A 12,343-nucleotide genomic window follows, 5' to 3' on the forward strand; every position below is an offset into this window, starting at 1 on the left:
GAAGAGAAATGTCTTATAAAGGGTCCTATTGTGGACAGCAGCACAGAAGAAGGAGAAAAAAAGCATAAGAGGTAACTGAAACTGGGTAAAACTGGCTGTTTGTGCAGCTGCCCAGAAAGCAATTAGGATTAATTTTTAGATGGAGTGTCAGATAGGGTCTTTGTGTGTTTATATTAGCCACTGAAGAGTAAGGAGAGCATAGCTGACTAAGGGTACAATTTTTGGATTTATCCATGTGATTTAGGGTTTGCAGTCACTTTAGAAAGTGGAAATTAAGCTTTCAAGCCACTTAGGGTGACTGTTTTCAAAGGCATCTAAGTCAAGCACATTTGATGTTATCAGCATCTGCATTAGACATATGGGCAAAACTATGTTAGTTCCTGGTGTATAGTTTGCTGAGAGCACACATGTGTAAATCATTTTCCTTCACTGATTTAAAACTCTTTGTCAGACTGCAGCAGAGAGAAAACCCCAGCAGTAAGTGAACTACTTCCAGACAATGCTGGTAATGGTCTTTATGTCTTGCATTTATTAGATGGCAGGTTTTCCACCATAATGTTTTGCTAGCAAGCAAAAAATATCATCTTCAGGTGATTTTCCTTGTAAAAATCCTCCTTCTTCCTTCAAAAGCCAAAAGCCACTGCAAGGTATCAATAACATTTCAATAAAGCAGTTTTTCCCTCTAGAAATGCCAGTGAGAACTTGAGTGAGAGACAGTGATTGCTGTGTGGGGGCAAGTGATGCTTTTTGCCTGAATTGCAGATCAGAGGATATTTGCCTCCAAGGTAGAGACCCATTGGTTTTACTGGAAGCAGCAGTAAAATGTAATGCCAGCCAGCTTTCAGATAATACTTGAGCACTTGCAAACCATTTAGTCTTTCAGAGAGCGATATTTTAAGTTTGCATTGTATTTCATTTAATGTGGCACATAAAAATTTTCCTATGAAAACAACTCAAAAAAGTTTTTTCATAAGCATTTGCAGCACAGTATTGGTACTTTGTTTAATGTACTGTAGCAATGTTTCCAAACTTTGGAAAACATGCCCTGGAGCGCTCCGGTTGTGTGTGAAAATGCTGCCTGGGTTAGAAGTACAACCACATGGCACAGCTCACCGAGAAGGGAAGGCTCTGCCTGGTTGCTGTGTGTTGCATGACATTTATTGTGTGTGTGCACAAACAGCTCTTCAGTGGGCGCAGACAGGGACCTGCATTACATCGTCCATTTATTTATACTGGTTCACCTGGGGGCAAGGCATGGAATACAGGAATTGAGAGGAAGGAACAGCTATTTTTGAGCATTGTAGCCTGTTACTAAAAATTAAGGAGAAAATCAATATTGTAGTCTCGAAGCTTGTTGCTTAAGAATCTCAGGGCAGGGATGTGTCTCTGGGGCTCAAAGCACAGTTGATTAAGTAAATGATGGTTTGGATGAAGTATGGCTGCTCTCTGGAAGAATCTTAGGGTGAAGCTATGGCAAGAGACTAAAGGGAAACAGGACATTAAGGTGCATTGAGAGGGGTGCAGTGGAGTCCTGCTCTTTGTCACCAGTCTGCAGGGCAACACTTGGTTCAGTCTCTCTCAGGAAACCTATTCTGGAATCAACAGGAAAAGCTAATGCAAAACCTTATTGCTTTGTTCATGCCAACAGATTGTCGAGGACTTCAACTCTGATTGATCTGTGGCCTCAAAGTCTTTCCAGGGGAGATGAGGATCTTTATTTCCATTTTATAGATGGAGAAACAAAGCAGAGACGTAAAAACAAACCCAAGGAGCATCAGCCTGCCTCTATGGCCCCCCCCAAGAAAAGACACCATAGCGCTCTGATTTGTGAGTCACAATATGTGAATCCAGAAGTAGGAGTTCGTTTCCATGGTTTAAATCTTCAGGTACAGCTTCAGATGATGCCTCTGATAGACGTGTTCCTTATTCTAAAGTCCGTGGAGCAACAGTAACACCTAGTGGCTGAATGTGCCAGTCTGTTCCTCCTTCCTTTCCTTCCTTTCAAGAAGTAGAGTTGGAGGGCACACGGTGTGATTGACAGCTTTGGCTTGCAAGGCCAACACTTAGGATCTTCAGGGATTTGCCATTTTCCTTTCAACCCCCCACCGCATTCTGTTTTCTATTAAAAGTGGTAGATGAAATATGAAACTCTTCCTCCCACCTCCCAACCCCCTTCACTTTTCTAGCTTATGGAGGAGGTTGTTCCAGTCCATCTTGATCTGTAGGTGGGTGGGCTGTGAGTGACCAAGCCTACTGCTTCCAGCTTGGAGCACTCAGATTTCTGTAAGGAATCCAAGCTTTTTCATTTTCTTTTTCTTTTTCTTTTGGTCGGAAAAGGATCAAGCAGATCATCTGGTGGAGGTTGGTGACCTCAGTCCATTTGATAATGTGGTGTTAACTTGCCTGCGTTAAGGCAGACCAAACCAATCAGTTCCAAGAAGTACCATTTCCTAAAATGTGGTGTGTGGGATTGTTTGCCACAATCTACTGGGAATGCTAATTCATCAGAGAGGGACCCCTAGAAAAACAGCATTAAGGAGGAAAGAACCCACAGCTGTTTATTATGTTAGCAGGAGAACCCTTCAGAGGGTTTTCACTGCCCCTCACAGGGGAAGGTTTCAGTTTTTCCATGGAAAAAAAACATTAAGCAAAAGTAGGTCTGCTAAAGCCCAGATCATTTGCATTTATAAATAGACCCTCCACTCTTTGTGGGAATTACAGTACTGAGACACTATGGGCTTGTCATATTCATGCTGTTTAATTTTAGGCTTCTGGTTTAGGTATTCTGGCTTACCATTGGAAGCATCTGTTTAGGAGTCTTCATTGCCTGTTGACAGAGCCTGAACTCTAATTTACACTGGATATATGCTCTTTTACATATGACATTAACTTGTATCACCACTCAAAGATTAGTATTTGCCTCCCTTCATATCCCCAGTTCTCCATCCAGCTTCTTCCCAATTACCTGTTGAGATGGAACAGATTAAATTGAGAACTAGCCTGATGGCTCTGGGATTAAAAAAAGAAAATAAAAGAATCAGCTCCACAAACCCATTTACTGCAAAACTGCACAAAAGGCTGGTGCTAACAGAAAAGGACCAGCAGGGGTGTGGCCAAATGGGACAAGGATGGGACCATTTCTTTTGGCTTCTGTGAGGATGTACCTGGAATTAAAGCATGCTTTCATAATTCATACCGTTAGTCAGACCTCCTAAATTTGTGTTCCCAATACCTGTTTGTGAGGGTAGGCAAAGAGAAACACAGCCTGATGGTGAGAAATGAGGAATATTGTGCTGGGATGTGTTGGGCAACCTTTACTCTTAAAAGAAGGAGCGTGGCAGCCTTGTTGGGCGGGGTGAAAAATCTTCCTTAATATTTTGTAAAAATGCTGTCAGAGGTGGCAGACCTGAAAGTACTGAAAGAAGACAATCACAGGGTAATTGTTGTGTGTGATTCACAAGGGCCCTTGGAACCTTTTCTATTAGACCCGTATGCTTTTTGTTTTGAATACAAGATTTCAAAGTCAGCTTTGTTTCTCACTGGCAGCTGTGGTGTTTGCCACCCGTGTTGGTCTGGGAAGAGACGGCATTTATTAACGTTGTCTGATCTGGTTATTCACTCAAGGCCAGAACCTCAATGACTTCATAGAAAGAAAGCAAAGCAGTGTGTAGTGTCTTTAGAGAGACTGCCATGTGCCCTATAGGAGAGGAGAGCCCACTGACAGGAAGATTTTGTTTTCTCTCAGTTTCGTTCTCTGGTTTGACTTATGTGTTACTTTGGAGTTTGTGGGCAAGCACAGGAGTTCCTTAACCCCACGATCCTTCCAGGCATTATGTTTCTGCTACCACCCTGGGTCAAATCAGCTGTCTTTTCGCATGTCTCACATTCATTTTCATTTAAGGCTCAATTACCTCTTGGCAATATGCCATTAGTGACAACAGATTTATACCAGCAATTAGTATGTTTTGAGAAGTCTGGAATAAAATCCTTGCTCCTTTGCTTAGGTACCTGGATGCAGTGATGAATTCTTAACTCTACACCCTAGACTTTAAAAGATTTAGGCTTGATAATTTTGTCTCAATTCCCTTTAAAACCTAGTAAAAGTGGTGCATTAGTTTCCAATGCTTGGCTCACTTGCAAACTCATTTGAAATTCCCTCCTTAATATCTCTGGGCTACAGAAACTCATGTGTGTGAGACTGGCCCTCTGAACGGGGCCTGCCACTGCAGACCTGCTGTGACTGAGCCTCCTTCCACTGCTGCAGGTAAGGTTTGAAGCACTGTGTCACTGTGTTGTACTCTGTATTTTAGACAGCACGAGGAATGTCTTGGAAATATAAAAAGCAAGGTAGACTGGGCTATATAAAAGAGTTCATATTTAATACAGATTGTTGATCAGGTAGTCTTAAGTGGTTCATTATTTATTGTTCTTCAATAATTTGAGAACTTAAATCTACTTTTGGCTTAGCTAGTGATGCTGTCTTGAGCTGGGTTATAAAAATACTATGCTTCACCTAAGCACAGATTGTTATAGTTTTCATCTTAATTAGCAACCTGCAGATTTAGATGGATTAATACAATCACTCTTTCTTTCTTTTGCCATAGAAGTTCAGAAGTATAATCTGTCACTTGTGAGAACATAAAGAATTGGACTGGAAGCATTCCAAACTCTTTACTGTAAGTGTTCAAAGATTTAATGGAGTCCTCAGTCATAAAATCTTTAATTTGAACTAGACCTTTATGTTCTCCATTCTTAAATTCACTATTTTTATGTCCAGGGGATTTCCTGTTATCCAAGTATGTACGGAGGCCCTTTATTTCCCTCTGTGTGTGTTTTTTAATTCAAATCAAATGTGTATGTCAGTGGTTGATTGCACTTAAACCTCCTTACGTTCATATTTCTTATTTAATTGCATTACATTTTAAGGTTTAAGGCTATATATTTACTGCAGTTAATAGCACACCATATTTTAATGAAGCTGTTATCTTCTGCAAGTATATACAGGACAATGGAGATTGATTGTAGAGGACCTTTCAAAGAAACTGTATCTCAAAGCCATTTAACATGAATAAACACGGTGGAGGGTTTTTGTTGATGTAGTTCTTCACCTAACACAGCTTCAAAACGATGGAAATGAGTGGTTGGGTTATCAAGGCTGTTGTTCTCCGTATCCCCAGCCAGGGACTGCACCTCTGTAGGTTGCAGCCACAGCTGGAGTGTCCTGGTCCCAACAAACTGTGGTTGTTCCCAGAAATGCTCCAGAACTACAGCACCAAAGTCCACTCACCTCCCATGCACACTGGCCAGGATCGCCCCCCTGCCCAACCTACAGCTCGGCTCTGTAAATCTATTGTCAGTCCATTCAGGGAAGGCTCAGTACGTGAACAATTATCTGGTTTTACTGAAACGTCTGAAAAAAAGGGCAAGTATTACCTAGAGATCATGTCCAGAAAATCTGGGACAAATTTCTTATGCTCCACCAGAATGCAGCCAGCTGAACACCTGTTTTCAATGCAGAACAGGGCATCACCCTACATTGGGGCACTGCACTGGGTTTCTTACAACAATCTGAGAGTTAAATGCTCTGAATTGAGCCAAAAAATGCTGGGAGCCACTTCTATCCAGGCACACAGCAAGGCTGATAGTCCTGTCCTACCATTCCATCACATACCAAAAATCTCCTTAGTCTGGTCAAAAGCTTTTATTTCTTTTTTTGGGCAACAATCAGTTTAAATATTTCATAGTGTCTTGCAGACTTTATAATTTCCTTTCTGCCAAAGAACAATTTATATCTCTCTTTAGATTACATCTCATCTTGCTGCTTTTATTTTTATTTCTCTTCTTTCATTGTTGTTACTATTTATACCATGTCATTTTTTATTCCATTCCTGTTATCCTTACAATAGCCATGATACATAACAGAGCACTGAACCCTGTGTTACAAAGGGAGGCACCGAGAGATTTCCTGATGGCTCTGGTAGGTCAGGGAGTTCAACCAGATTCTTTCTGGGTGTAGACTGACAGTCCATGTATCCTTCCTGCCTGAGAGCCTGTGGCATGAGGGGCTGTGAGCCAGTGTAATCCCAAAGGATTATTTGGGGATTGGTTTTGCGTCTGTAGAGAGATTGATCTCCCTTAGGCAGAAGAGAAAACAGAGAGATGAAGAACATTTCTTGTGGTAAAAGAGATTTGTGTTCTGTGTGTGGAGCTGGATATCTGTAAAGTACAATTTAGTAGCTCCAGCTTGGGTCATTTAAAAATGGAAGCGAGGCCCTAGAAGAGGAATGGATTTTAGAAACCAAGCCCATTAGGTGTGGAATCCATTGCTGACAATGGAGTACTCTGTGAACACCTAAGCTAGCATTAGTGTACATGTGCTTAGCCAAGAAATACTTGGAACCTATTGCTTTGCAGTGACTTTATCCTTTAATGCCTGCAATCTTTTGTATTTAGCACCTTAGCTGCCTTTTTATTGCTTCCATGGAGGGATCTGTCAGGTTCAAGAGAGGAGACTGGGTAGAGAGCCAGCTAAAGAGCAAGACAGTGCCACTGAACAGTGCTGGCGTTTGCTTGTATGATTGCTCCCCTTAGAATGAGGAGACCAAAATGTTCATAAAGGTAAATTGATAAATCTGGAAAATATTCTCTTTAAATAATCCCCAGAGCTCCCAGCCTAACACACAGCTGTAGAAAAAAAAAGACCCCAACAACTGAACAGGATGTTGGGCTGCATTACAGTAAGAACAGAATATATATCAAAAAGGTGTTATTGTTATTACCTAAACCACTGGTGAGTTCTTGTTGAGAGTGCTCTTTTCAGTACTACTCACTCTACCTAAGGAGGATATGATTAAGGGATAAAGCAGGAAAAATGACATTAATACTGTGCCTTTCAGCTCTGAATTATAAAGCAGGACTGAAGAGCTTTGGTATTATCTTTTTTAAAAAGAGATCTTGCAGTGATTTTAAATGATTTTAAAATAATGAAGGTGATTAATCACATTGAAACAGACAAAGTCTATGAAAACAAGAAGAGTAAAATTGAAAAATAGGATCTTAGGAAAAGAATGAAGACAGAGAAGGGAGAGGTTCATGTGAATGCTCCAATAAATATGTAATGTCAGTTATCAGAGGGGTCCTGTGAATCTGCAGGATATCCTGCAGGAATCCTGTGAATGTGCAGGATAAGGTGAAGATAGAACTGTAAGGAAAATAGGAGAGTGACAATGGGATTGTGACTGTTGGACAGTTACACACAGACAGTGGAAGCCACGCTGGAGCAGGCTCTGGGAAACACCTGCAGCAAGGAGAAAAAGGAAGGTCCTGCAGCCTGTGTGGTAGGTCCATGGGCAAGGATGGTGCAGGGAGGCACTGACTCACAAAAAGTTTGCAATGTGAAGACAGAGGGCTGACAGGTAAGGAGCTTGTGGAAAAAGGCAGGGAGAGAAGAGGGAGAAAGCACATGGCTGCTGTTAATCCACCTTGACTGCAGACACCTAAGGTGAAAATACTTGAGGCAATTTCAGCTCTTAGCTGGACAGGATCCTGCTGTGGATGTGGTGGTCCATATACAATGGGACCAAGTGCAGCAATTTTCAGCTTGCAGCCCACAAATTTTTGAAGGACCAAAGCCAACTTCTAGGGGCCCTGTGAAAGCCAGCTAAGAAAAGCAGACTGTTGTGGTTAGGCCTCATTGTCATGGCCCATGGAGAAAGTTCCTAGGAGATTAAAAAAAAAAAAAAATCAATAAAAGCTGTAAAAATATGGCTAGAACATTCAGATTTTCTGGGTAGATGAAAGGGGACACCAGTCTCTCCACTTGCATCCCCACCAGTTGTTTTCCTTGATTCCACAGGGCAGGTGGCAGGGCCTCAGATGTGCAGGAGCTGGGATGAGGGTGCTTATTTCCATAACTCCTTTCTTATCTGTTTTGTGTGCATTTACTTGTGTATTTTGTGAGGAAGGGAATGAGCCCACTATCTCTTATGTGACTTGCACAGTACAGAAGGGGAATTCAGACTCCCACTCATATTGGGTTCCTCAAGTCAAGCAACCTGGGGCCATGGGGAAATGAAGAGAAGTAGGAGAATTTCAGGGCCAGAGTAAAAAACTGAGACATTCCTTGGTCATGAAAGTCCTTCCTTCTCTGAGATTCAGGGAGTCCATGACTCAGGACAGGTTTTCAAATCAGCTAAGCCCACCGAATCTGGATATCCTATAGTCAGTGACTCCAATAAAAATTGCAGCCTGGTCTCTGGTAGCTGTTCCACTGCATGTTACAAAGTACTTTGTTTTGTTGTAGAAGTTCAGGATTCTCTGTGGTCTGGAGAATTTATATTATCAGTGTTTATGTCCTGTACAGCATCAAGCAAGATCAGTGACTCAGTGATGTTTAATGAACAGTTAATGAACAGGAACATGGTTTGAGGATACAGACATGGAGACAGACCTCCCAATGTTTTTTTTAGTGACCTCAGCCATAGAAGTGAGAGCATACTTATTAAATCTGTAGATGAGGCAAAGCTGGAACTGAATGCAAGAGTACTGGAAGGCAGGATTAAAATTTCAAGTGATCTTGACAAATTGGTGATATAATCTGAATAAAATTAGATGAAATTCATTAAGGACAACTGCAGGGCACTATGCTTTGGCAGGAATAATTTTTACTAGAAAGTACAGGATGAAGGAATGTCAGGCTAGCAGTTCTGTGGAAAAGGTAGAGAATCCCAAACTAAACATGGATTAACAATGATGTACAGATGTCAAAAAGGCAAATCCTCAGCAGGACAGTGGTATTCCCCAGAAATATAGGTCATGGACACTGTAAAATAGATGTAGAGAATAGAATAGTTGGAAAATCCAGAGTAAAATACCAGAAAGAATTAGAACTATCTGACGTGACCTGGAGAAACTGCCATTATTTTGCTTCTAGAAGACAAGGAACATTATTAAAACATTTTTTAAACTATGTTGAAGAATTAAAAATCTCTTCAAAGAGAGGAGGAATAGTTTTCTATATCCATAATGAAAAAAAGTGAGCCATTAAGAGCTTAAGTTGCAGTAAACCAGAATGAGGTTGGATGCTAAGAAAACCTACCAGAACAGAGCACAAACATTTGAAATATGTTTTCAGATGACCACGGAGACTTTCTATCTTAAGATCTTTCAGAACAGGGCAGAAAAATTTGTGCCAACAATAACCTATATATAACAGATCCTGCCTTCTTACTGGGAGAAGGAAGAAGGATTAGGTAACTCTTACAGTCTTTCCTGGCTACTTCTGAATGTGTTTCTACTCTGTCAGGTCTGAGTGCAGTAGCCTTTCTGCATTGTCTGTATCACACCTGTGTGCACCCCTGCTCTACTGCATTCTTGATGATTCTGATGGATCAAGGGTGTGTCCACAAACTCCCTGTGCCTGTGCAGATCAGTGCCTGACATCAAAGGTGACATAAATCATTTTTCCCAGGACACAATAATGCTCAGAGTATGTATAATTCTACCAGACACAGGCATTGTCTTGCTGATCAGTTGAGTCATCACATTTTCCATCTGCTGAATTATGCTTCAATCTGAGTTATTTTATCCCCTGTATAACTTTATAATACCCACACAAGTGCTTCACTCAGGCAAAGTTCTCATCTCTGGTCAATGAATTTTGCCATTCATGACTTCTAAATAATTTCTAATGCTTCACACAATAACACTGTCTGTCATGTTTGCTGTATGCTAAACTCCTTGTGTGAGACTTCTTTCAGTTCTGTTCCATTTTGAATTGTAATTGATTTATTCCTGGTCAAATGCAAGAAATGTCACACAATAGCTATCTACTAGCTTAAAAGAAAAATCTCCATAGTCCCATAAAATTTTCAGTCTGGCTCAGGTTTAGTTTGACTCCCCAGTAATAGATGTGTTGCAATAACCTTAGTAATCTTATAATTTAATTTATAATAGAGGTCTTGAACTCTTACTGTTACTAACCTCTTATCCATCTCTTTCAATTTTCCAAGGTTTCTTGAATGCTTTGTATATCACAATGATCTAGGCATTTTGGGAAGCTAGAAGGGGTTTATCTAAATTATTTTTGAGTTTAGGTGATCTTATCAATGACTTCATTCTAGCTTCAAAAGGACACTTCATAATTCTAAAGCTCTTCAAGGTTTTATCAACCAGAACAAAGCTGCTTTTCCTTTTGTCTCTTCTTAGTATCCACATGAAAAGTGCACTCAAAAATATTAGGGATTGGCCTTTCAAAATTTGTTTGCCATGATTCTAACAACATTGTGACTCTTTTTTTCGGCTAATTACTGACTTTTGTAATACTCTAAGTGGTGCTGAAGAGTTGAGATGGCATTTCGGTTGTGGAGCTGCAGTCTGCTTACACGTACGACAGTGCTTTTCTGCCTTTTTGTGCCACAGATCCCTCTTTTGCTGTATCATCCCAGTTTTTCCCCTTCAACCGAACAAAAATCAGACTAAATTTTGATTATTCCTTTTATTGTCTGTATTTTCCACCACTTCATTTACTGGTTGGCTTGCATGCAGGGTGTGTATGGTTAAAGAAATTATAGATGTTTTTTCAGAACAGTTTTTGATATCTTCGTCTCAGGTTTGCCCAATGGACTGGGAAGCTGAAACACATTCCATGTGCCTGCATGATCCATGTCCAATGGATTATTCTTCTGACATGACAGTGTAAGGCTGGCATTTGCTTAGCAGGTGAGCAGAGTGCAGGAGGACAGCTCTCCAAGGATTTCTTTTTTATGACAGCAAATCTCACAGGGTTGGTAAATGAAAACCTGCCCCTTACCTCTTATTTCCCCCAGTGCTGCCCTGTGTCATGGCTTTCCAGTGTGCATCTGCCTCTTTCATCTTGAACTGAATTGGTGAAATGCATCCAAATAATTTATTTAGCCCTGCTTGCAGGGCTAAAGGGCAGATCTTTAATTAACATGCTTATGCACAGGCATACAAAGTGTAGCTTTCTATTTTAAATATATTACATCTGGTTTATAAGAATAGGACTGTTCAGATTTCAAGGGTTTTCTTCTCAAAGCCAGTCGCTCTGATAAATTGAAGGGATTATGTTTTTGTTGGCTGTCTTTGTTACCTCCATCACTGTGTTTCCAATTTATCAACATAGTTTTGAGAAATTGTTAGAATATGTTGCACTCGTAAGCACCATGGGGAGAAAAAAAATTCATTTATTACTGCTATTGTGTTTGATTATATTACGCATATCCAAAGGACTAAAATGAAATGTCATCTTTAATTCTCCCCTTACAGTAGACAATATCACCCTTTCTTCTCTCTTTCCAGAAACAGCTTAGAAGTCAATTCTTCATTTTCATTTTAAATCAGCCATACAGAGTAGAAGCAAGTGTGCGCTAGGGACAGGGCAGAAATAATGGGAGTCTGGAGATCTGAGCTCTGTTTCTGGCTCTGCCTTTAGCTCTTTGCAGTCTTGAGCAAAGTCATTTGACCTCTGGTCTCCACTCTCTCAGTTCATGAAATAGGAAGACCATTAGCTTCCTACAGATGTCTCTAATAATTTGCCAGAATCATGTCTCGTCTAATCACCTGTGTTTAATATCTCCTAGGGTCTTGCAAAATCAGTGAAGGCTGAAGCAGCAAATTTTCTATGCAGCCGAAAATAAAATGCTTTTGGAAAGTTAAGACTTGAAGACTATGAAGAGCTTCCGAAGGGTCTAACCCAGGCCAGGAGAATGGGTCAGAAAGCCACTGGTGCTGTTCAGTGTTGTTAAATAATGTTGATAAATGATCTATCTGAGCCTGTCAGGAGAGGGAGGTGTGTTTGGGACAAAAGGCTGAACCCTGCCCTCAACATCCAGTCTGGTGCTGCAATGAACTGCTGGGGTGGAGGTCCAGCTGCACCCACTTTGTCTGTGCACACAGAGCTGAGGATGAGCACCCAGATTGAAGGGGAGGGGGTCTCAGAGAACTGCTCAGTGTTTTGCTCTTCCTGACTCATTTTCTAGGAGAAGACTGAATTTGGAGTGGTTTGTAGTCCAGCTGAAAGGGCAGAGCAGAGAGTAAGTCTCTTCTTTTGTTGCCTTGTCAGGCTGAGGAGGAGTTTCCAGAGGACTGACTGAGCAGCATGGCTGAAAGGCTGAACATGCCAGGGTGAGTTTCTGGGAGCTGTGTGCTTTCTTGGGGGTGAGAGAAGGGAAGGAAAAATGTTCCCCTTGCTGGAGGTGAGGGGATTCTAAAGGGAAGAGTGCTCAGGCTGCTCTGAGCCAGGGCTGGGGACAGAGGGCCCTGTTACGTCCTGGCTTCAGGCACTGAGGGCTTTTTGTAAATAAATAGTGTCTGTTTCTGAGCG

General features: G+C 41.2%; 1 long non-coding RNA gene across 1 annotated transcript; it reads left to right on the plus strand.

Moving 5' to 3' along the window:
- Positions 1–4,170: 4,170 nt before the first annotated feature.
- Positions 4,171–11,711, plus strand: LOC109144986. Its single transcript, XR_002046083.3, has 4 exons — positions 4,171–4,264; positions 4,605–4,676; positions 10,610–10,719; positions 11,601–11,711. It is a non-coding gene; the product is annotated as an uncharacterized LOC109144986 (long non-coding RNA).
- Positions 11,712–12,343: the final 632 nt, after the last annotated feature.

Source organism: Corvus cornix, chromosome 19, assembly GCF_000738735.6.
Source record: "Corvus cornix cornix isolate S_Up_H32 chromosome 19, ASM73873v5, whole genome shotgun sequence".
In the NCBI taxonomy this organism is placed as follows: domain Eukaryota; kingdom Metazoa; phylum Chordata; class Aves; order Passeriformes; family Corvidae; genus Corvus; species Corvus cornix.